Below are 25,770 nucleotides of genomic sequence, written 5' to 3' on the forward strand. Positions count from 1 at the left end.
CAGGAACTATCACTCACAATAGACCTCCTATCAGCATGACATACTCTTACACATGGTGACAATGAGTATCCCTCCATCATGGTATCAAAGGGATAAAAAAAACACTGATGGTGACAATGGGTATCCCAACACCATGGAAACAAAGGGATATCAATCAAAACATACATAACAATCCATGATGAATACATCTCGCATGAAATAGACATAAAGATTTTGCATCATACATCAAGCAGGAATCAAAACAACATAGTCCATCTCACAACAAATGATGAAAAAAGTACATGACAACAATAATTCATATAGGTCAACATTGATGCTGACTAAAGAATGGAATACTCATCTGTTGGATATGAATGACCCATCGAAATCGTGGAGTCAAATGTTATAGAATCGACCGTATACACTTTGAAATCTGACATTGTGACTCCAATATGGAAAATGGTTGAAAAATGGAATGCTTAGCTACAAAAGCTAACTTGAACACTGAATCTTAGTCATTGAGAGGTGTAAAATTGACTATCCATTTGTCAAATTATGACACTGGCAAAATATGGGCCTGTAGGAATTTTTTAGAATCCCCCGTGATTCTCTAAAGATTCCCTCCTTTGGGTTGACTAGAGATATACAACTCAAATTATAAAATTGATCTCACCATTGAAATCCTTGTGAAATTCTGAGAAGAATGAGTACAAAGTTGGTTGCATTCTAGATCTAGGAAATTTTAGCCTCCAAGGAATCTCGAAGATTCCCTCAAGTTTCCCAAAGTATTTTTCTCTGCTAAGAATCTGTAAATATGCTGCTTAGATGGTGATTTTGATTTCAACATCACGTTCCCTATGAAATTCTGGTTAAAATGACTATAAACTTCATATCATTCTAATAAAATGAAAATTTACCTCCAAGGGAAAATTCTCCAAGTTCAAGGTTCCACTCTTGCATCTAGGCAAGGTGCCACTTGGGGCATGGTTTCGTCTGTTTGGTACTCAGTCACAGTTCCACTGTGCCCTCTGCTCCATCGCTTCATTTCTCATGCTGACTGAATGAGTGAGGTTAAATAATATTCGAATGGAGGATTTTATTAGCAACGCGTTGGTCGGGGATCAAATCCCACCAACCTCCCGGAATGGCGCATTATATATTTTAGTAACCGTGGTGGTTAGGCAGTTGTGTTGGCTTGTTTCAGTCATATGGAAAATGGTTGTGATATAATGTGGTTTGATCGATGGTCAAACATAATTTCCCAATGGTTATAACAATATTGTGTTAAAATAATCATACTTGCACCAAAAAAAATTTATCTACTCGTTGGATTTTATGGAATTTGTTGAATGGTTTGGTTGTAATATAAAACATGTGGGTCATACATATGGTGGTATAACCATAACCCTTTTTTTTTACATATTCGTTGAAATATATAAAACCATCATTTTTTTTCACATAATTCATTGGATTTTCAATGATTTTAATATTTGTCTTATATGGACTCTTTTTTATTTTTGTTTTTATATAGTTATATTAATAACTATATATTAAATGATTTCTTTTTTATCGGAGATATTTTAATATATTGTTTTTGTCTTTTTGTGCAAGGTTTTGACTAAATGCTAGCATGCCACATGTCGATTGATTGGTGGCTACTTGGTCACCACATAAACTTAGTGGGTCCAACCTGCTCACTAGGATGCGATGTGGCACACTATGGGCCCCACTTTTTCCCTTGTCATGGAAAACTTTGAAGAGCTCTATCTCCCTCATACGAACTCGGATTTGAGTGTCATTCACACCATTGGAATCAGGGATACGAGCACTTCAATCTGATGATGGTTTGAGAGCAATATCAACACTTTTAATTTTTACCATTTATGAGCCCTCTTCCACTTCTACATGTGTCTCGAGCCACCTGAATCATTACTAGTGCTAATTAATCTCATACTCAGTCATTTTAATAACATTCTGGCTATTACACTGTCAAATGTTTCTCACACTTTCAAGAAATAAAAACATTATGCAAAATAAAATCACTCTTATTTAGAAATAAATAGCACTCCTAGAAACCATTCACTTAACAAATGTTGAAACATACATTCAAATTAAATAAACACACCATCAAATGGTAACATGAATTAAATAACTATCACACTGACGAAGGGACTAGTTGAGGACCTATGTTATTATACAATATAAAGGTTAGAATTTTGCAACCATGTCATCATGAATAAGATTAACCCTAACAATGAAAATAAAAAAATTATACCTTAATCATATCTGAAAGGAAATAAATAAAAAAATAGCTACACTACTATCCTAAGAAATGATCCCTACTAAGAAGGAGGGTCCTTCCCTCCTAGCAGGGGCCAGAACACTACACAACACAAAAGCTAGTGTGCAGAATGGTATGAAGCCATGAATGGTTGAGATTTTAATTAATGAAACATACAAAATTACAATGTGAGTGCTCTCCCCCTCTATCTTATACATTATATGTCTCTATGTCTATCTGTCTTGAGCAAGAAGAGAGCACACTTCTTTATAATTTTAAATTAAAATGATAAGATCATCATGAGAATCTCTCGATTTTCATGTGATCGAGATCAAGAATACATATTAACAGCTTGATAACAATTTTCAAGGTTTGGACAAAGTTGCAACAACTTTTCCAAATTGCATTAATTTATCTGTGGAAAATCCTAACTCTTTAAGCTACACTCCCCACAAACATCTCCTTTGGCAGTTGAACTGACTTTTACCAAATGCTTTTCCAAAGTTGTCTGATTAAAGGAGGTTGTCATGTAGAAAATTGTCTCGCATGTAACAACAACATTCAGTGAGTCTGTTGCCTGTCCTTGGCCAGGAAAAATTAGAAAGTGTAATCATGCAACAACATCTCAACAAACGACATACCTTGTAACAATCTAATTGTTAGTTTTATGATAAGAATAAAATAAAGTGGTATTTCTCATTCTAGATTACAAGTAGAATTACATCTTAAGGATGATATATGAAAGGATACATACTTAGGTTGATCATGGTTGTTATAATGATGAAGTATGGCCTTCAGAGTAAACAAGTGTAAAGAAAAGATAGGAAAATGGATGCGAAAGGATGCCAATTCCACGTCCAAACATCTAGTTTCTTGAATTAGTGGCCATGAGATTCTCCTGTTATTATATTTTTTTTGTTATTCTAGGAGAACTCTAGATGCAACCTCTGACACTTCTCATCTATATAAGCATCAACATTATAGTTGTTGTAGTGGTTATTGGGATCATTTCACTGGTGTGTTTTGGTTGTTGTCTTTTTAGCTTTCCCCATTCCAACTTATTCTTCCTCTCCTTAGAAGTTTCTTGGTGCTCCTTCGACTTCAATCCATTCAATTAGCTTTTCTTTTGGCCCATTTTCTCCAAGTATTGTGACTGTACACACTTCACATCTACCAATTTGGGATTTGAAAGAGTCACTTTGTTCCATAGGTGTCTAGGTAGACCCCCATATACTTGAGTAATACATTTGGGTTATTTTAGGAGCTACCCAACATCATGGACATGTTTCTAAATTTTGTGGTTTACTCTCTTACACTTTGCACTTGATTTTACCTAAAGTAGCTCCATTGAATCCAATAGTCATCTACATACCCAATAGGGTGAAATTATGACATTATAAGGTTTTCAAAGTCCTCCAACTTATTCATTGGAGTATATCCATCCAACCCCAAGGTCTTCATGTGACTTCTCCATTAGGTTAGTCCATGGCCATCTAATTCGAGCTATGTAAATGAAATATTTTGTTCTTCCTTTATATGATGAACATTGAAAGAAACTTTTAATTTATACAACCAATTATTTAACTTTCGAGTGTCAATCTTACCTTGATACAATTTGATGTCAACTTTTGCTTCAATTTTTAACATGGGTTATCAATGGTTCGTGTCGCTTAAATTGGGTTGATATTTTTAAGTTTTTCTCTTAGGCTCCTTCCCTATTTCTTCTTGATACCCTAATATCCCGTATGACACAAAATCTATGTTAGAACACCCATGTTCTCTGAATAATCGAAGCTTGTTTGTTAAGGATGCATGAGGGGGCTCACATTACAATTTATATTTTCAACTTTTGCTTCCAACTGTGAAAACATCTCCTATGTAGGATCGCAAGAGTAATTTCAAACATATGGATATATTTTATGGCATGGATATACTATCATCAATTGACACTTAATCAAAATATTTAAAATTTTGTTGATTGGTATTAAGCATAGCAAGACATTATTGAATGGGACTCTATATCATATATGAGGTGTAAGCGTTGTCTAATATTTCTAATAGTCTTTTCAAATTAATATGTCATTTTTCACATTTTGAAAGTGGTGTATATGAAGGGAGCGGAGGCGAACAACAAGTGTTTCAACGAGTGTAGATGGGGTTCCTCATGGAGGATCGCAGAGGAGGGAGTGCCACTCCCTCCTACAAGGAGGCTGTTGCCAGTAGAGGTAAGAAACCTCTAGAAACTGCTAGAGGAACTTCAGAGGAAGGGAAACGAAATATGGAAGATGAGGCAGTAGGAGCCAAAGCTAAGGAAAACAATGGAACAAAGGACAAGGAGGAAGAAGACGAAAAAAAGGGAACTAAAGACAAAAGACAAAAGGGACCCTGCAAACCCAAAGTTGAGATCACACCCAGAGTTATTTTAAATGATCCTGCTCTGCAAGCACACAGGGGTCACATGCAGACATATGCTATTATCTGTAAGTTCATGGGACTATGGCCCACTGAAAAACCATTATAAACATGGATCAAATATCACTGGAAACCTAAAGGGAGCATTAACCTACATCTTGGGTCAAAGGGATTCTTTACTGTGGTGTTCATGAACATTGAAGACAAGGAGAGAGTATTTGAAGGAGGACCCTACTTCTATGCAGCAGCAGGACTCTACATCAGGCCATGGAAGATGAATTTTGTCCCGGAATGTGAGACTTTTACTTCGGTACTGGTCTGGGTAAGACACTATTCTTTACCTCTTTATTATTGGCAAAATGAATCCTTAATAGCCATAGGTTATAAATTGTCGTTTTTTCAAAGCTTCTAAAGCCACCAGAAGAGTAAAATACTCTTCCTTTTCTAGAATATGTATGGAAATGGATCTATTAGGAACTCTACCAGATGAGGTGATCTTGGAAGTTTTTGATGAAGAATGGGTGCAAACAGTAGACTATGAGCATATTCCATTCAGATGCCACAGCAGATTTCATGAACATGGACATCTATTTAGAGACTGTCCACTCGGTAAAGTGGTAAATAATAGCAGAACAAACTCAATGAAGGAAATAGACAGCTTCCAGAAAGTGGTAAATCAAGGAAAAGGTGGCAAAAGAGGACCAAAGAAACATCAAGATGAAGGGCTACAAGTCAGTCAAAATAAATTCCAAGTTATTGAGGAAGACAAAGAGATTCCTAAAGAAGATCAAGCTATGGAAGGAAATCCTAGGGAAAAGAAAAAAGAAGAAGACAAAGAACAAACACAGGAAACTGATTATCAAAAAGAAACTATGACGAGTGAAATAGAACTTGAGATGGATCAAGAAATGACCCATAGTGAAATGGACCTGGAGGAACATGAGCTATAGGAGATTCTGGATAAAGGAAACCTTGATCTGTAAGGGTTCTTGATTAAGGGAAATATGGGAGGAGTAGATTCAGTACATCAAGAAGAGCTAAACATAATACAGTAGTTGTAATTATGGAAAATGCAGGCTAATGCATTGGAGAAAGGAAAAAATATAGACAACCAAGACAACAGAGGGGTGAAGACGATGAAAACAACTTCGGGACTAGCAATAAGAAACCCAAGTAAGAAAAGAGGTCAGAAAAAGCAGAATGAGCTTTTGATGGAGTGTGGAAAGCTAATGATAGATTAAGGTAAGATGAAAGATCTAGCCAGCTACTCCTTTACAAATCTTTAATTATGAAGGTTACATCTTGGAATGTCTAGGGAGTAAGAGAAAGAAAAGAATGCTTAGTAATAGGATGAAACAAGAAGTGCTGGATATAATCTGTATCCAAGATACAAAATGTTCTATTCAAAAATTAAGGCAAATTCATAGAAAATGGCTCAGCAGATTTGAGTTTCTAGAAGTCAAAGCAGAGAATACGGAATTCTCACTCTTTGGAACCCTCATAAAATTAGCATAATAGATGCTGAGGCAACCAGGAACTACTTATCAGTAGTTGTTCAACCTGTAGGAGACAAGTACACCTATCTAGTCACTAATGTATATGGCCCTCAAAGAATAGATGACAAATTCAGGTTCCTAGATTCTCTGGTGGATCTTAGGAATAGACAAGCAGGAATACCTTAGGTCTTTGGTTGGGATTTCAACATGATTAAATCTCTTTCAGAGAAAAAAGGAGGAATCAGAACTCTAAGTAAAGACTCTTTAGATTTTCAAACCTTTATAGAAAATATGAACCTGGTTGACACTGAAACGAATCCTGGTCTCTTTACTTGGAATAATGAAAGAGGAGGGGAATTTTAGGTACCCTCAAAGTTAGACAAATTCATTATCTCCGAGGATCTTATGCTGACAAATAAGGAATTAATAATGAAAGTTCTCCCCTTTGGAGGCTCAGATCACTGGCCAGTTCAACTAGAGATCGAAGGTATAGGTACTTTCAAAAATAGACCTTTCAGATTTGAAAATATCTGGCTTTCCCACCTAGATTTCATCAACAATATTAAAAAATGGTGGTCAGAAGATTTACATATTTAGGGGACAAGAATGTTTCTTCTCCATAAAATATTAAAGCATATCAAACTCAAACTAAAGGATTGGAACAAAAATGATTTTTGGCAATATTTTTGCGGAAAAAAAAATCTGTTGGAAACAAAATGAAGGTTCTCAACCAAGCGCTGATCATGGATGGATTTTATAGAGACAAAAGTAACCAAGTGGATAAATATCATCAAGAATGGGATAATCTATGCAAACAAGAGGAAATTTTTTGGAGACAAAAGTCTCGAATTCAATGGCTAAAAGAAGGAGAGCGTAACACGAAATTTCTTCACAAATCCACCATGGCGAATAGAACTCACAACAAAATATCTTCAATTAAGAATGAAGATGGGAATATTCTTACTTCCCATGAGAATATTGAAGCTGTGTTAGTTCAGCACTTTTGAAGAATTACTCAGGAAAATAATTCAGACAAAGAGCAGTCTATCAGTGAAGTAACTAGAAACATACCAAAGATGGTGTCCAGAGAGGACAATTTCAATCTAAATAGGCCATTCTATGAAGAGGAGGTAGGGGAGTTCCTCAAAGAAATGCAGAATGGAAAAGCACTAGGCTCGGATGGTTTCAATGTGGATTTTTTAAAGCATGTTGGAATATTGTTAAACAAGATATTTTGAATGTAGTGGAGGATTCTAGGGTGAACAAAAATATTTTGAAAGTGCTCAATACCTCCTTCATCTCCCTTATCCCTAAGCAGGATATTGCACAAACTCTGGATAAGTTCAAACCCATAGCTCTCTGCAATGTGCTTTACAAGATAATATCCAAAGTAGTGGTTAATACAGTTAAACCTATGCTTCCTACCCTAGTTTTAGGGGAACAATCTGGTTATGTGGAAGGCAGACAAATTTTAGACAACATCATTCAAGCCTAAGAGGTGGTTCACTTGTTAAATAGCAAAAAGCAGGCTAGAATGATCATGGAATTAGATATTGCCAAAGCTTATGACAAGGTCAGCTGGACCTACACGAAGAGGGTTCTCATTACTTTTGGATTTGATCATAATTGGGTCAGGTGGGTTATGGCCTTAGTGACCTCCTCTAGCTTTTCAATTTTGGTGAATGGTTCTCCCTCTGAGATCTTTAGTCCTTCTAGAGGCCTCAGACAAGGAGACCCACTCTCTTCATTTCTTTTCATTCACATGATGGAAGATCTTGGTAGATCTGTCAAGCATGCTAAAGTAATAGGTAAGATTAATGGCCTTCAACTATTTGAGAATGGTCAGGCTCTAACTCATCAGCAATTTGTTGATGACACCATGCTACAGGGAATCCCCACAGTCAAAGAAGCCATAGCCTATAAAAAAATACTAAACGTCTTTGCCATGGCCACAAGTATGGAAGTTAATCTATCCAAATCAAAAATCTTTTTCTTTAATACCAATATTGCGATTCAGAGAAATATTTCCATAATTCTAGGCTTTCAAAGGGATTCCCTCCCCTCAAAATATTTGGGAATCCCTCTGACTACTAAACCAATGCATAAAAGCATCTAGGAACCATTAATTAATAAGCTACAGGATAAAGTTAAAAAATGGACCATCAGATCTTTAAACCTAGCTGGTAAGCTAGTTCTCACTAAGGCAGTTCTGCAAGCTATCTCGGTTTTCATGCTATCAGCCCTCCCAGCTCCTAAAGGGGTCTTACAACAGTTTAGAAATATCCAAAGAGATTTCCTCTGGGGTAAGGAGTAAACAAGGAAAAAGTGGGCCTTGGTTTCTTGGGATAAAATCTGTAGGCCCAAGAACCACAGAGGCCTAGGCTTTGATGATCCAAAAATTCTTAGCAATGTTTTAGGAGCCAAACTTTGGTGGCGTTAGGTCCAAAATCCAAAGGCCCAATGGGAAAATATCTAGAAGGAAAAATATGCTAGCTCCTGTCATACTAGTGATCTCATATGAATGTCTAGAGACATAAAAGGCTCATACATCTGGAATGAAGCCTGGGAGAACAGAAGCCTAGTATAATAAAATAGCTTTCGGGAAATCAGAGAGGGAAATCGAGCTCTATTCTGGGAGAACAAGTGGCAACAAGAACCTATACTGCTAGAAGAGGACTTTTTATACCTTAAGCACGAGACAGATACACAAGGATTAATTAAGGTCAAGGACTTCTGGGAGCATACTCAACATACAGAAAAGTGGAGAATCTAGAAAAACATTGATTGCAGAGAAGGGAGCCCCTTGAATAGAAAAGCAGGGATACTAAAAAGAATGCTGGATAAAAGGAAGATCTTAGTAACAGGAGGGCAAGACCAGCTAAGATGGGGCAATAATAATGAGGGCACCTTTAATCTTAAGGAGGCAAAAGGAATTCTACTTAAGCTGAATTCTCTTATACCAAATAAGACTTGGCCAAACCTATGGAGGCACCAAGGGTGGATGAAGATCAAACTCTTCATGTGGTTAGTTCATCACAAAAAAATCTTGACGTGGGATAATATTAGGAGGAGGGGGGTTCTGGGGCCTTATAGATGCCACCTCTGTGAAGCTCAAAAGGAGACAATAGAACATTTACTCAATAGTTGCAGCTTCACCTCATAGCTATGGGATTATTTTGCCATTATTTTTCATCAATCCGACAGAGACAAAGGGAGTATTATTAACACCCTCAATAATTGGAGAAGAAACTTCTCTGATTATGTTTGGCTTAACTCGGCCTGGGCCCTAACACCAAGTTTTATTATATGGAATGTTTGGAAAGAAAGGAACAAGAGAATATTTAAAGAAGAAAAGAAACCCTCTCATCTCCTGTTTGAGATGATTTTAAAACAGCTGAAGGAAACAGTAGGAACCACAGTGCAGAATTATCCTAAAAATCCTCCTTCAGAGGCAGATTTGAAAATTCTCAGGCAGTTGGGCATTCAGGGGCTCATTCCTCAAAGCCTGGAAAGGCAAGTAATTTCAATAAATACAGAAAAAAATGTCTGGTATCCCCCCCGCGGAAGGGTATTTGAAATACAATATTGACGGCGCTTCTAAAGGCAACCCAGGAACAGCTGGTTATGGTGGGGTTTTAAGGGATGAAAGAGGAGGTATTATCTCCATCTTCCATAGCCATTTAGGAAAAGCAACCAATAATATGGCAGAACTTATGGCTATGGAACAATGCTTAGAGCTTCTGAAGTAGGACAATCGCTCGAACGTGATTATAGAAGCGGACTTTGAGTTAATCATTAACTCGGTGAAAAGAATCAGCTATGGAACTCAGCCGGAGAAAGTCTCAAAACACTAGAAGCTTACCAAGGTTTTCTAGAGAATTCAGGGTCACCTCCAAGGACTTTGTACGGTCAGTTTTAACCATGTTCGTAGAACATCCAATAAGCTGGTGGATCTACTGGCCAACCAAGGGGTGAAATGTTTTAATAGCAGGGTTACAATGAAATGGGAGGAATGGCCTCAGTGCAGAGTGAAAACTCTGTGTCATGAGCAAGCGGAAGAGGACAGGGACCTGGCCGCTAGGTCCTAATGAATTTGTTTTTTCATCGGTAGCTTTTTCCTGCATGGCTTGTCAGGTTATGGGGGGCAAAACCTTTTTCGAACCCCGCAGTCAAGTGAAGAATTTGCTCAGAGAGTCCAGGGGGAGTGCAAATCTTTCAACAGAATGGTTGAACGACAGTGGTAGTTTCATTCATGGGTTCAGGCACAGGCGAGGAGGGAAAGAGAGGATTTATCTGTTACAAGTACCATGTTTTGGCCAAAATACCCCCTGCTTTCCATCGGCAATCGTCTTACTGGGTTGGGGACAATTATCCAGTGATCACATGATGTGCAAGCGAGAAGCGATTATGGAAATTTTGAAGTGATGCCATTCTTTGGACAACACATGGCAGTAGGGCCTACGGCATTACCGCCTCCAACGCGCAGTAATGTTTGGTAGGGTTGCACCACACAATATGATCCTCAGCCATCAGATCAGGGACAGCGAATCAACAGTGAGAATAGAGCGTGCAAGTCAGTGGGACCTTTTGGTTAAAAGTCGGGCTACTTTGCATTGCGAAATCCCCTACAATCGTTGGATTGATCAGGAGGATCCAACGGATGGGATCAAGGAAGCAAGTCGGGTGGCGCAAGACAATAGACTCTTGACAACTTTCTGGGTTTGGTAGTTTTTCCGACCTGTGCTCTTAGCTTTGGAGATTTCCATGCTACCTGGGGAGTTGGAGATTAGTGGTGTAACAGTTTGGAGGCTTGGTATTCCAACTAAGGATTAGCAGTGTGGTTTGTAAGGGGAGGGACTTTGACCTTGGGCCGGGTAATTGGTAGTTTTGGGTTTTTCCACTAAAATCACAGTTCCTTATGAACTATTGTACATTATGTAATGCATATTATACTTTAATGAATTAGAAGGTAAGACTCTTGCTTAAGCAAAAAAAAGAAAGTGGTGTATACGAAATCTTAAAAGAAAAATTCAAGGCAGGTTGTTTATGGAACTTCCTATGGGTTGCAAAGTGAATGTTCATGATAGAAATTCTCAAGAATATTCAAATGTGATATGCTTATTTCTTGCTAACTTTTGTTGCCACTTTTAAATCATTCAAAATGATCCAAAGGGAGTTCTCATGGTTCACATTTCGTTTTACCCATGAGTATTATGATATTGTATGTATGATTTCCAATCAAGGGGTTGAGATTGACTTGTTAAAATTAAATTACAATAGGTTATCATGTAGTCTACGTGGATTGTTTAATTCTTGAATGGGTATAATGAATAGAAATAGCTCTTATGTCTTAATTATATACTTGTAAGCACACAAACATGATTAGGAATATGTTTCACTTAAAATTAACATTATTTCTTTGTAGGCATTTTATATGGCTAGATTCATTGTTCCATGAAGAATATGGGAAATATTTAAAAAAAAAATTCTTAATATTGTAATCGTTATATAAGAGTATTTGATCTTGTGTATCATAAATCAATGGAAAGTGATCTACGATGATATTTGTGATTACCTAGCTATTCCACTAGCTCACAACACAATTTTCCTAGTTTGTTAGCTTTTAGGTCTTGAACTTTAAGACCCCTTTAAGGCCCTAAAAAAAATTGTTTGGAAAATGGCTTGGTGATAGTAATAGACTAGTTGATAGTCAAAATTCATCCTCCTTAGATATACCTTTCCAATGGACTATCGTGCACGTTAATCGAAGATCATATGCCAAAGTTATGACCCCAAGAAGTTGTGTTCCAACTTACCTTGTCGAGGTCCATAAGACTTTAGCGCTTCATCTCAAAGGGTTATGGTTTTGGATTTTTAGGATTTATCAATGTTTCTTCATGATAAGGAAGCCTCATACCTCATTGTGACATAGTTAAAAAAGATAGGTAGTTGTCCCATCTCTTCTCATAAATAAATTACCACTACTAAAGCTAGTTTTCTTTTATTCTTCATGTAAACAATTTTAACATTTTCCATTTATTAATTGAAAAAATTCATTTTATATTTTTGTTTTGGATTTTATTTTGTATTTTATTTTCTCCCTTTTATAAATTTTGATAAAAACACCAACTACCCACATTAGTTTGTGTACATATATTTCTTCCAAAAACACTATCGAAAGAAGGAATTGCAAATTGGTAACAACATTTGGATGAAAATATGGATTATGAAGATAGTGGTACAATATTTTACATTATTATAAATTTTTATATTCACACAAGATAGTAGTTAACAAGATATTGAAATTATCTCACAATACGATATTTATATTGTTTTTAATACATTTGGGGCCATATGGGGGATTGGATTACAATATTATAGATTTATAAAATAAAATATTGACACCAACATATGCCTATTTGGGGAGGTTTGAGAGTGGAATCATGAAAAATCCTATTTAGCTAAAACATTTATGTTGATATATTTTAATTGTAATTTTATATATATATATATATATATATATATATAAACTAATATATAATTTACAGCTTTATTTTAGGTAGGTTAGGTATTATATTTAAAGATCATTGTTAAAAATTATAATGATTTTGCAACCATATCAGTTTCAATTTCTAAAATAGAATTTCTTATTTGTATATATCATAAATATTTGTTATTAATGCGATGTAATATATAAAATTGTTCATTAAAATACATAAAATGAAATACATTATCAAATAGAGAACGACACAAACAAAGCCAAAATTTCATTTTATTCTAGAGGAGAGGGGAAAGGGGTTTTAATGGGATATCCAACCTAGTTAGAATCCTATGTCATTTTGCATAAATCTTTGTTGACCTAATAATCTCAATCATTAAATGCATGTGTGGGGGTGGTGGAAGAGTCATCTCATCTAGTTATTAAACCATGGGGCAAAATACTATTATGTAAGAGGTCAATGTGATAGCCATGTCACTTATGATGGAGCAATATTAGTATAATCATCTTTAGGAAGAGTGGGAGAAATGAAGCATGAGAAAAGAAGGGAAAGGAATTTCAAGTGGAATAAGAAAAAACTTTCAGAAAATACTTTTGTAATTGCAGAAAGTGAAGAACATATATATTTAGTGATAGGAAAATGTAGATATACATAAAGCAGATTGAATAGTTCTTCTTGAAACTTGAATTTATGTGGAGAATGGGGATTTCATGTTTATCATGATTTCCATTGAGAGATTATTCAAGCAGCATGTGTTGTGTTGATTGCAAGAACTCTTCTTGCAACTAATTTCCTAAATTCTATAGCTCAAAGATTCTTCACAGGTCTATAGTACATCCCTAGAGTGAATGGATAATGTATCAGGGACAATAGTGGAAGGAAGTAAATCTTATCACTTGGGTTGTGTAGAGGAATGAGACAAAGAACTGGGTGGTTGGATGTGTTGGAGTCATGTCATTGTATTTTCTTCGATATTGGATTATATATGTCAATTGTAATTACTTGCAAGAGTTTCTATGTCCTTGTGGACTAGGTAACTTGAGATGGAGATAATTATGAAACATATATTACAATTGGGTGGAACATCTAACATCTACAACATGTTGTGTAAATATTTATGAAGATAACTTTATGATCAATAACTTTATTTATATTGTAATGGAATGCTTGAATGTTATCTTTAGTTCTTTATATGTGTGTTTAAATAATATTGTACATATCAGAATGATTTGTACTCACGATTTTAAAAATTATGTTAGTTGCACAAATATCTATGTGAATTGTTGTATGAAATTTAGTTTTTAAACTAGAATTAAAGTTATTTTCATGGTAACATGGCATAGGCATTTTCCTTTGAATTATAAGTTGTAATGAGTATATTAATGTTAAATGTTACCATGTAATAATGATAACAATGTAATTTTAAAATCATAGCTAATATAGAATTCAAACTTATGTTTGATATCTTCTTGTTTGTGAGCCAAAAAAACCTTTGTCCACTCAATAATTTAAATACCAATATTTACAAAAATGTACTTTACCCCTCTCAATTTAAATATATAACTTATGTGATGAAATAAAAAATAAAAACATATTCTTAACCACCCAATCTGCTTAAAAATTATAAGTATTCACATAGAAGATATTATATAAAATTTATCTATTATACCTCTCGTGTTTAACTTTCAAAATTTTCTAGATATTCCATGCATATTACCAATAGTTAATATACAACTTCGTATCTAATATATAATCTTTCGAACAACAATCACGAAATTTTATGAAGGCAAGGAGTAAGGCTTCAAAAATAAAGGGAATCATATTGACGCAGTCGTGGCGTGGTTTACCTTGTTCACGCTATTAATGATCAAGTTAAAATGGGGAGGGATACATTCAAATCATAAATTTGTTAAAACAATCATTAAATACCAATTATATTAATATTTAATAATAATGACGTGTATGAAGCAATATACAATTTGGATGACTTTATAAAGTTTCTTTGATATTGGATAGTGCTCCAATACTAAAATTAATGTTGAGATACTCCACATAAGTGTCAATATGTTAAATATATCACCCAAACAAATAATTTCAGAAAATATAGTTTCTCTATTTAATGAATGGTGGTTGTGTTCGAGTGGTTGCTAATTTTTTTAATAAAATAACATTAATATGTTAGAGTGGGTTTATTAAAATTCATTCAATCTTTATGTAGTGGAACCAAATATATTTACAACTAATAATAAAATCACGCAATTGTCGTTGTAGTTTCAATTTTTTCTTCATTTATTTACCACTAATAATAAAATCACGCAGTTGTCGTTGTAGTTTCAATTATATTTAATGAATACAAGATAGGCTAAATATTTATATATCTATTAATACAAAAGCGAATATCTATTAATTAATTATATTTAATAATGGGTATATTTAAATTTGATTTAGTTTATATGAAATAGTTAAGATGACTATTATTGATGAAAAATTAAATGTTTATTAGTATTATTTTTATTTAATTGATTTATTTTAAAAAATAAATATAAAAATGTTTTTTATAATTTATATAAACAAGTTATATTGAAAAAAAAATATATTAAAATATATAAAATATAAATTTACAATTAGTTTTATAATGAATAAACCAATGAATAGGTTTATTGATTAAAAATATGTTATTTGGGGTAAAAAAAAAACTATATATTCAAATTTAAAAATTTAAGATTTGTACATCTATATATATACTTTATTAAACAAAGACGTATATAAAAATAAGTACCCTTTTCATTTTAAAATTCACTCTTTAATATATAAAATAAAACAAAATAGGAACCAATTCACCCTTTATATAAAGATAAAATCTCTTTTTTAAAAAAAAAAATATTAAATTAAATTAATTTTAATTAACTTATTAACTGAATTATCCTTATTAGTTTATAAAATTACAATGTAAAATATTGCATGTTATTTCTTCATAATGTAAAGATATCACTAAATCTATTTAAACATTTAATAATATTAGAATTATAAAATTATATTATTAAAAAATTGTTAATTAAGATTTTAATATATATATATATAATTAAGAATTATATTGTTAAATAATGATATTATAAATATATAAAATTAAAAATTATACTGTGAAATTTATGGAGTTTATAATAGATAGTGATTGAAATTATATTGTGAAGTCCATCGATTTATAATCGATGGTGATTGGGTGTATTGTTAAGTAGTTTAAGTCATTTAGTGATGTAAAAATCACCATTTCTAAACTATATTAACGAAAATCTAAAAATCCAAAAATTCAATCTTAAAATCTCAGTTGATTTTAACTGCTTAAATATCTTCCACAAACATATTTAAATACAAACAATTTAGCAAAAAACAAAAAATATTATGAAAAAAAAATATTATGCAATTTGGAATACTAGTCCAATTTTATTAATTAATAATATTTATTGTAAAATTAAAAAAAAAAATCAATACTTGCACGAAATACAGCTTAACTGGAGAAACAGCTTCATCAGAAGTCACCGCATTATAAAATTATATATAAATTATAATTGAAAGTTCAAATCACCTTAACTCACTAAAAAAAACAACCAACATACAAAGCAAAACACTCCAATACTAAGAACTAAGACCATATTCGCATGTCCTAATGCCATACTTGTCTGCGAACTCCACTAAACACAAAAACAATATGTCCTCCTTTATAATCAAGAACCATATATTATTTATCTACGTACGTCACAAAAAACATAAAAACAGTATATCGTCCCTTATAATCGAAGCACCAAATACAAACGATTTATGCGGTTTTCGAAGTGAGTGACGCTACATCATCTGAAATCGGGAAAGGCTGTCAACAAGGGCATTTATTCTGATGGGAAAGACAACAATATTTACTTACCAGCATTGTCAACGTACACAGATGTTGAACAGATAGAGTAAAAGAAAATATTAGAAGGAAATTAATGAAAACTATCAGGATATCAGAATTCAGTATGGTTTCTCCCCGTTATAGTTCCCAGGCGGATCGTAGTTGCAGATAACGAATATCCAGCCGCTGTTGCATTGAGCTTGAGCGCAGCCGAGTCTGTTGGAATTTCTCCACACGACCTGAGTATACTGCCCACATACTTTACCTTCAGCGCAGGTATTAGAAGTGTAATCGTAATCTTGCTTCTCATTAACCCAGGCCGTCACGGCACCTCCCACTGGATATGTTATTCCAAACCCCTCGAAAATATTTTCTCCATATTGACCACCAGAGTGCCGCAGAGCGCAGTCTCCTATGCGTTGATTCGCATAATTTTGTGCGTAAGCCGCGACGGTATCGTCCCATACCAGAGCCGCGACACCCACTTGGGCTCTCGCGTTATTGTGAGGAGATAAGAATTGCTGTTGCACATCTTGCCCTTGCCCTACCAAGCAGTAGCATGTTACTGGAAAAACCACTTCATATCGACGAAACTAAGTGTATAACTTTCAATCCCAAAAGAAAGAATGAAATGACTCGCCGTTCACTCAATTCTGTTGGCTCCCCGTTAATGGCGGGTGTGTTTTGTGACATGTGTTTAAATAAAGAGATGTGTCTGTTTACTAACACCTACATATTTTGGTATAAAAACACAAATAAACTAAGAGATACTGGCATCTTTATTGGCATCTTCTTTTAACGGTTTCGATAAAATTGAGACTTGTGAGCCTCAATTTTTAACATCCACATATTTGCATCTCAATTCGATACGACTGAACCCTTCTCGAATGCCGTCCATTGCACTTCTTCCTCGGCCATCAAACCGCTGAAATAATCTTCACAGATATGGTTGAACTTTTCCCTACTCACGTATTGACTAAAAATCATGCAAAGTAATTCTTTTTTCTTTTACCACCAATGGAATTATAAAATTTCTTAATTAACATCAATGGAATTCTAAAATTTTGTTGAGTTAATTTATTTTGTTGAGTTAATTTATTATCTATTTTGACGAAAAAATCAATTTAATTGTCTTCGAGTCAGTCTTAATTTTTTTTTTCATTGGTTTTATCAAAATATTAAATAGGTAATAATATTTTCTAAAATGTCAGGCCGTTTAGAGTAACTTTGTTTTAGCCTTTTCGGATTATTTAAATAGAAATTTTCAAAGTTTACTTTTTTAGCAATCAACTTGTTAGTAAAATTTATTACAATTTATTTTATCCTCAAGAAAAGGTTATGGAGGTTACATTTTTATCTTAATTTGTTTAGACGCCTAGGTACCCAAAGTTTGAACAAAAGAATTATTTTAAGTTCAATTTATTTTATCCTTAAGAAAAGGTTATGGAGGTTACATTTTTATCTTAATTTGTTTAGACGCCTAGGTACCCAAAGCTTGAACAAAAGAATTATTTTAAGTGCATTTGCGTCTAAATTTTGGTCAATGTTATATGGAATCAATTAAATTATATAAAAAAATTCAAATTTCGGGTTAACTGATTTAGTTTTTAATTTAGATGTTTATTTTATAGTTACAAATGAGATATTTTGGCATATTCATATTATCTTTTTTATATCAATTAATAAAATTTCAAATATATGTTTTCTTTTCACATTTATCTAATACAATATTTTATAGTTATAAATGAGATATTTTGGCATATTTATATTATCTTTTTTATATCAGCAAATAAAATTTCAAATATATGCTTACTTTTCACATTTATCTAATACAATTATGAAATTAACATACAAATTATTAAATGATAAATGAAATCATGTTAATACATATTTACTTTTTCACATTTACTTAATACAATTATGAAATTACAATATTAATTATAGAATAATAAATAAATTCAGGTTAATACATGGATTTATAACACCTAACTTCTTACTCACAAAGTTCGAAGTCATTATAACCACGTTCATAGTCACAAAATCATTATAATAATAAATATCAACACATTATATTATTGAAGATAATTTGACTTTAACTATGCAAGGGTTTAGGAATGGTAAATTCTTGAAAATAATAGGGCAATAAGGGGAAGAATTAATTTTAATTGTTATGGATAAGAATTTCATCATTTTCTTTAGAAAACAAGAGATAGAAGCACAACAACATAGTCATTTCTTTTCTTAGTAGTTATTGGTAACTAAGGCAATGTAGTCATTTCTTTTTTTTGGTAGTTATTGGTAAATAAGGCAATGTGGAGTTAGTGAGTTATTACTATTAGAAAAATAGCTTATTACGTTTGCAAAAATGGAGATGTGTGTAGAAGGAAGAAAATACACAAGAGAAAATAGAGATGTGTGTAGAAGAAAGAAAATACAAAAGAAACATTCACACTTTACCAATAATTTTTTTGCATTATTGTACAATGAACATGTGCAATTTTTAATACCAAATTACTATTGCAACATGATCATCAAAAAATCTTATTAATATATGTATAAATGCTTATTTCAAAAATTCATATAGGCTTTGTGGTTTTGGTAAAAGAAAGAATAAATTTTTATTTTCTAAAACCATAGCATTTGTACAATAGCAGTGACATAAGTATGTCTATATTGAAATTATAAAATTGGATAAATCTTCACTTAGAATATATAAGACTTGGGAGGTGGTTTTGTTTGGGTGCATGCAATTTGAATTCAGAGGTCTTCACAAGTAAGAATTTGGATGGATCTTTTTATTTGGGTACATTTTTTTAAATTTTATACATGTCTAGAAGAATGGTGCAAAGTAAGAAATTTCCGTAAAGGTTGGGATATGTGCAGAAGAAGGAATAATCGAGAAGAGACATCTACACTTTTTCATGTCCTATATAGCACTTCTTTCGCACTTGCATGAACTATATTTTTAATGCGATATGCAATACATGAAATTTGCCTCTTTCAATCTATCTAATGTGACACATGGGATGATAATTAAAATCAAACAAGATAGGCTGCATGGAAACTAGTCCCTGCCTTAAGCAGGAAGCATGTAAAAGAACATTATATGCTGCAACAGTTTATACAGATACATGGAACAAACCAATGTTTTTCTAGATTGTTCTTGACTCTAGCAACAAGATAACAAGGATGGAATAAATTTGGATTATTATCTCCAGTTTCCTAGTCATTTGCATTTTTCCGGCACTGCACCTCCTGTACTATCTCTCCCATTCCCACAAGGCTAGTTCCTCTCAGCTTTTAAAGCTTATGCAAAAGCCCGTATGGGGGTATCAGTCGTGGAAGTCTTCAACAACATGGAGAGAAGCTTCAAATGCCATCACTTGTGATATTTTTATTGATGGGTTATGCAAGGTTGGATAGATAAATAAACTATTTGAAATTCTGAACCAGATGATGATGTATATGTTATGATAGCAGCATTAAAAACCCTTGTGGAGTTTGAAAACTTAAGTCACTAGCATGTACAAAAGTAGATACGAGCACAAAGCCAGTTAATTCTCCTGAAAATGTTAGAGAAATCGACAACCTACAATGCACCTGCTCTAGATCAACAAAGTTCTGATAGGTCTACATGCTCAGAAGATAAGTGGTAGGGAACCATTGGGTAATTGTATCTCAAAACCATCTATTTCCAGGTCGACAACCAACATTTATTACGACGGTAACCCCATCACTTCTAGAAACTGCAAAAGGAAGTTTCTAGAGGTAGTTTATGGTTTTGCATGACAACATCCATGGTCTGCCAACATACACATGAAAACAGTCGAGCCCGCACATACATTCACTACACCTCAAATTTCATATGTATGTGTCAAACTCATAAATATGTTTTCGTTTTTCACTTTATTCTGGATCAATGGGGATCAAAAGAAAGGTCTGGTTCGTAGATAGAGCCCTTCAATTGTGTAGAAGAGAAAAATCATAAGTAGCATGAATGAAATAGAGAAGAAATCTGTTCCTAGTTTAAAGTTCTTTTATCTTCGTTTTTTGCTTGCTTCGCATAGGGGTAAATGGATGAAATTATAGCTTATGGATCAACCCTATGACTAAAGTTTCTTTAGCCTTTGTTGTTTACTTGTATGATTCCCTTGCTCTTGCTCCTGCCTTAAATTCTTCCTTCTACCCCCATACCAAGCTGCGACAGATACATTTAATGGTTAAAGGTCAACAACTTAACTTGCTACCTTAGCTTCTGCAGAAGAGAGAGCACTTAACCCCTTTATTTCATTTTGATTCATGGATAAGGGTGTTGTTTTATTAAAAAAGAATTGAGATATAATATAGATATATATAGAATGACAATAATAAAGGAGTGATAGAGATTGAAATGAATATCACTATGGCTCAGTCATTTCCCCTCCTTTTGATTCTATAGGAGCACTGGTAAGGTAGCTACGGTATCAGTGGCCCAAGCTTCGATAACCTCCCAGGTGCAGAAGGAGCCATTGGGTGGTTTAGGTACTAAATGTGGGCGTATTGGGGAGTGAGGGTTTAGATGGGTAAAGCTGGGGTATGCCGGAACCCGGATTTGTGAACTCAGGCTGGCATGGGTATCTGGTATTAAAAGGAAAAACTATAGCTACTTATCAAGATGTTGTTAGCAAAAAAACTTATGCTGCTAGTATTGTTCATTAATTATAACTCCTTTCGCCAGATTTGAAGTTTGAATGCTGACAATGTCTATGTATTTGATTCAAGTTAAACTAATTCTTTTTAACCACTCTTCATCCTTTATAGCTCTCTTATGTTTGGTAATGGCTTATGTTGTTTTCCTTTCTTTGCGAATTATTTACGAGCTGTAATTATTTGAACTTTATTAACCTAAAATTGTTGTGAATGCTACAAGGATACAAATTAATTATGGAGAATTGCAAAGCTAATGCAAAATACCTGACATAAATAAAAAGAGACTTGACCTTTTAGAATACTTTCCAAAATCCTTGAAGACACTGGAAATTTCCGCATTCTTTACAAACCAGCCCAGTGGCCCATAACCAGAGCCAATGTTTTGAGACTATTCAGACTTGAAATAGCGGATGCTATAAATGGCATCCCCTCAGAGATTTTTCATCCAGAAAATAAGGGATGCGGGCGTAAGATTAATCGAAACGAGCAGAGGGAGGACTTCAGCAGAACTCAGGCCAAGCAGTTGGCTCAGAATATTGAGATCGATCATTTTGCAGGAATTGGAGGCTCATCAGGTTACATAGATCCTAGAGGCTCATTAGGTGACACAGATCTTGTGAACCTACTATAGTAATGGAAATACAGACAATGGAAGCATGTCCAGCCCACTGTAACCTACCATCCATGGCCACGCCACGCCACAAACATGCACTGACCACTGACAGATGGTGCAAATATTGTTGTGCAACCACCATGTGGTGTAGCCAGCAACCTGATTTGCTATGTCCTGCTGCTCTTGTATATTTCTTGTATACTCTTGTATATTTATTGTATATTTCTATGTCTTGTTGCTTTTGTATACACAAGCATGTTCCTGAACATTTAATGCCCTCGACTAATGCCAACATTAGTTTAGGTAGTATTTACAAGTTTGGAAATATGAAACAAACAAAAAAATTATAACCTATTCTTTTTTCTTTGGATTAGCTTCGGTCCTCGGGAAGAGGCCAAATAACATGATAAATCAATATGTCTATAAAAACTTTGTTTATAGTTCATGAGCTAGGATTAAAAACAGCTCAACTAATACTAAACTAATAGTTTCCAGTTACTATAGTCCATGCTGGGACAATAGGGACTAATAATATGTTGTACGAACCACCATGTCCACCTCCAAAGCATGGTTTAATGCTAAATGCACATAAACTAAGAAATGGAGAGCAAGATTTCAAGAGAATAGTTTTTTGTTTATCTATATCCATTGATTTAACCAAACATGATAAAATAAGCCGCACATGTTTGAGCGTTCTCAGAGCAAGCAACCATTTCTTTGTTTGGACAACATGTGCTGCTATCTGGGGCAACCACTTATCGAAATTGCAACAGCTTTATGCCTCTAACCACCCCTGTTCAGGCTCAGCCTTTCTCTCCTGTAGACAGCTTCACTTTTAGGCACAAAGGCCGAGAAATATCATTTATGATAGACATAAGGATAATTAACGATACCCTCTAAATCAATCAAACTATCTACCATTTGAGGCTCACTCCTTGTTATATTTGAAAAATAATTCAATTGCTTCGCAGGTCCCCACTCAGGTCAGGAGTTAGGGACTCTTACCATGCTTCAGTTGTGACTAGGCTCGAAGGTCTAACCTCCAACTGGTAGGGGTTGTGTTCCTCACATTCTAACATAAATATTGAGTGTGACTTTTCTTGAGGCCAACTAGTCCTATCAAAGTTAGGACTCAAAGTGTTTTTTTTAACTTTCTTATCTCCATGGACATCAACTTTCCTTTAAATCTGAATCGATGACACCTTCAACTATTATAGGTTAGTCAACAATCTTAGTTGAACCCACTCAGTGTTTCCTTTCTCATTTTTGGCTTTCAAGCCATTCACCATTTATAATTATGTTTGCTACGCAAAGAATTGGTATAGAGGTTCTTTGCCTTGTTACCACACTCTAAATTTAAACATGGACTTTACACTTCACCAATTTTATTTCCACTCTTGGAATCACACAATTTCAATCATAGGCTAATCTCATACACTAGTATCACGGTCTTTGGGAGATTTTCAAGTTTTTAGTTATACTATCTACTAGATGCCAAAGGCTGACTATTCTACTAACCCACCCTCTCGCCTATATTCTTGTTATTACATTGCACCAAAGAGACTCGAGGTTCTCATTCTCAACAAAAGTTCAAGATTTATATTTTCTCTCTAATAAAGAATAGAGGTCATCGATTTAATTGCCCACACACTCTCTCTCAATGTGTGATACAAAGATATGGGCCTACTAATGATGCTACTCTAGATTTTCATGATAGTTTCTAACGTAGGTTTAACTCCTTTCGACTACCATTACTCTCTTTGGATAATTATTCTCTCTTTGCAAGAGAAACACCATCTCTTTTAGATAGGAATTCCCTTTAATTGAATGTACATATATTCACACATAAATATGGACACAAAAATTCATGCTAGTTCTATTAAACATAAAGTAAATATTGAACGTACATATATTGACACATAAATATGGAATCTTCAGCGGGTAAGTTCTTCCACTTGATGAAATACTCTGATATTGATCAATTTCGTAGCTATTGAGTTCTTGCTTCTGTGACTGCTCCAGGTTCCAATATGATTTTTGCTTCCTCATCAAGTTCTGGCAATATTGCTTGAACTGCAATCCTCTGCAACTTTTGAATGAGTGGCTACACTTCTTCATCCTTCTTCCATTCATCCCTTGATTTGTTTATCCAATCTAATTGGATAATATAAATAGCACAAAACAATGCTTCCACATCCTCATCCTTTCTTGAGAGTGCATCTGCAACAACATTTCGCTTCCCTTTCTTGTAGATGATTTCAAAGTCATAACCCAACATATTTCTAACCCATTTTTTTTGTTCTTCTAAAGATAATCTTTGTTATAAAAAGTATTTAAGACTATCATGATCCATTTTTACCTTGAAGTGCCTTCCCATTAGGTAAGGTCACCATTTCTTAAGTGCATGTAGTATTACCAACATTTCTTTCTCATAAATAGCTTGCTTGAGATGTAGCCATAAAAATACCCAATCACCTACATCAAAAATTCTTTCACTCTGATCTTGATCTGCCTATTGTTTGATTTTATTCTGGACCAAAGTGGTGTTATCCTTTAAAAGTTGGATAACTTGTTGTTGATGCTCGATGTGATTTTTCACTGCTTGAATCTTTTTCTTCTTGATATGTCCTTCTATCTTGAGAGTTTGAGGAGTGGTAATTTCTTCCAATGCATTAGAAGATATGGTCGGATTCATTTCTTGATGCTCGATGTGATCTTTCACTTCTTGAACATTTTCCTTCTTGATATGTCCTTCTATCTTGATAGTTTGATGAGTGGAATTCTGGTCAGTGCATTACAAGATATGGTCGAATTCATTTCTTCTTTCTCGGTGTGATCTTTCACTTCTTGAACATTTTTCTTCTTGATATGTCCTTCTATCTTGGGAGTTTGAGGAGTGGTAATTTTTGCCAATGCTTTACAAGATATAGTTAGATTTATTTCTTCTTTCTCTAGGATTGGTTCCTGGTGTATATCCTCTTGTTTTGACGTTTCTTGATCATTTTCTTCCTCCTCTTCATAATCTATGTAAAATAATTTCTTCTCAGCACACTTATGACCTTTAATGTATTTTCTATCACAATTGTAACAAATCCCTTTTGCTATTTTTTCTTCCAATTATTGTGGTGTCAACCTTGTATGTTGTGGAAGGCTAGGAGAAACAACACTTCCATCTTTGTAGCTGTGAGGGGTAGACTTTCTTGTTGCCATAATTTTGGTTTCCACTTTTCTTATCAACCTCTATGCCTTCTCCAATGAACCAGGTTCCCAAAGGTGAAACTCATTTTGAATGTTATTCTTTAAAGTCCCTATGGAAACATCAATCCTCTGCTTCTCTGGAATATCATTTTCCCATATAATCAATTTTTGAAAGTCCGAAATAGGCTATCATCATAATGTGCTATCACTTCCTCCATGAAAATTGACCATGTAACAAGTGGTTTATGAGAAAAAAGAACTTTATACTATAGAAATTGAGCTATTTCTAAATATGAAGATGCAATATGTACCTTTTGTAACAATTTCACCTCATGTAGATCAAAATAATGCTCCATCTGTAGTATCCAATTTACTGGATTCTTACCATCAAACTTCCTCATATCGCCTTTTCTTGATTTTAGGAGCTCGATATTGAAATGATTTTAACTCTATATTTCAAATCTCCATGTTCTAAAATTGCATCCTACAGTAGCCCTATGAGTCCTCTTTCTAAGCCCACAAGTGTGATCAAGACTGGATTCTGCAAGGAAGAGTTAGGTCATATCTCCCACGCTAACATAATTATAGACTGGTTCAGTAGAGTGAACTTGTACGAAGTGCCATGTGTTATTGTTTCAACCTTAGGACCTAAAACTGATACATAGAAAACTAAAGTATGTCCTCTTTCTGTAGCTTCATATGAAATTTAAATCCAA

At 34.0% G+C, this 25,770-nt stretch overlaps 1 pseudogene; it reads right to left on the reverse strand.

Moving 5' to 3' along the window:
* Window positions 1-16,673: 16,673 nt before the first annotated feature.
* Window positions 16,674-17,452, reverse strand: LOC149241567 (pathogenesis-related protein 1A pseudogene; annotated as a pseudogene).
* Window positions 17,453-25,770: the final 8,318 nt, after the last annotated feature.

The sequence above is a fragment of the Pinus tabuliformis genome, chromosome 8 (genome assembly GCF_031772625.1).
Source record: "Pinus tabuliformis cultivar Carrire ecotype Pingquan chromosome 8, CPIR1, whole genome shotgun sequence".
NCBI classification, from domain to species: Eukaryota; Viridiplantae; Streptophyta; class Pinopsida; order Pinales; family Pinaceae; genus Pinus; species Pinus tabuliformis.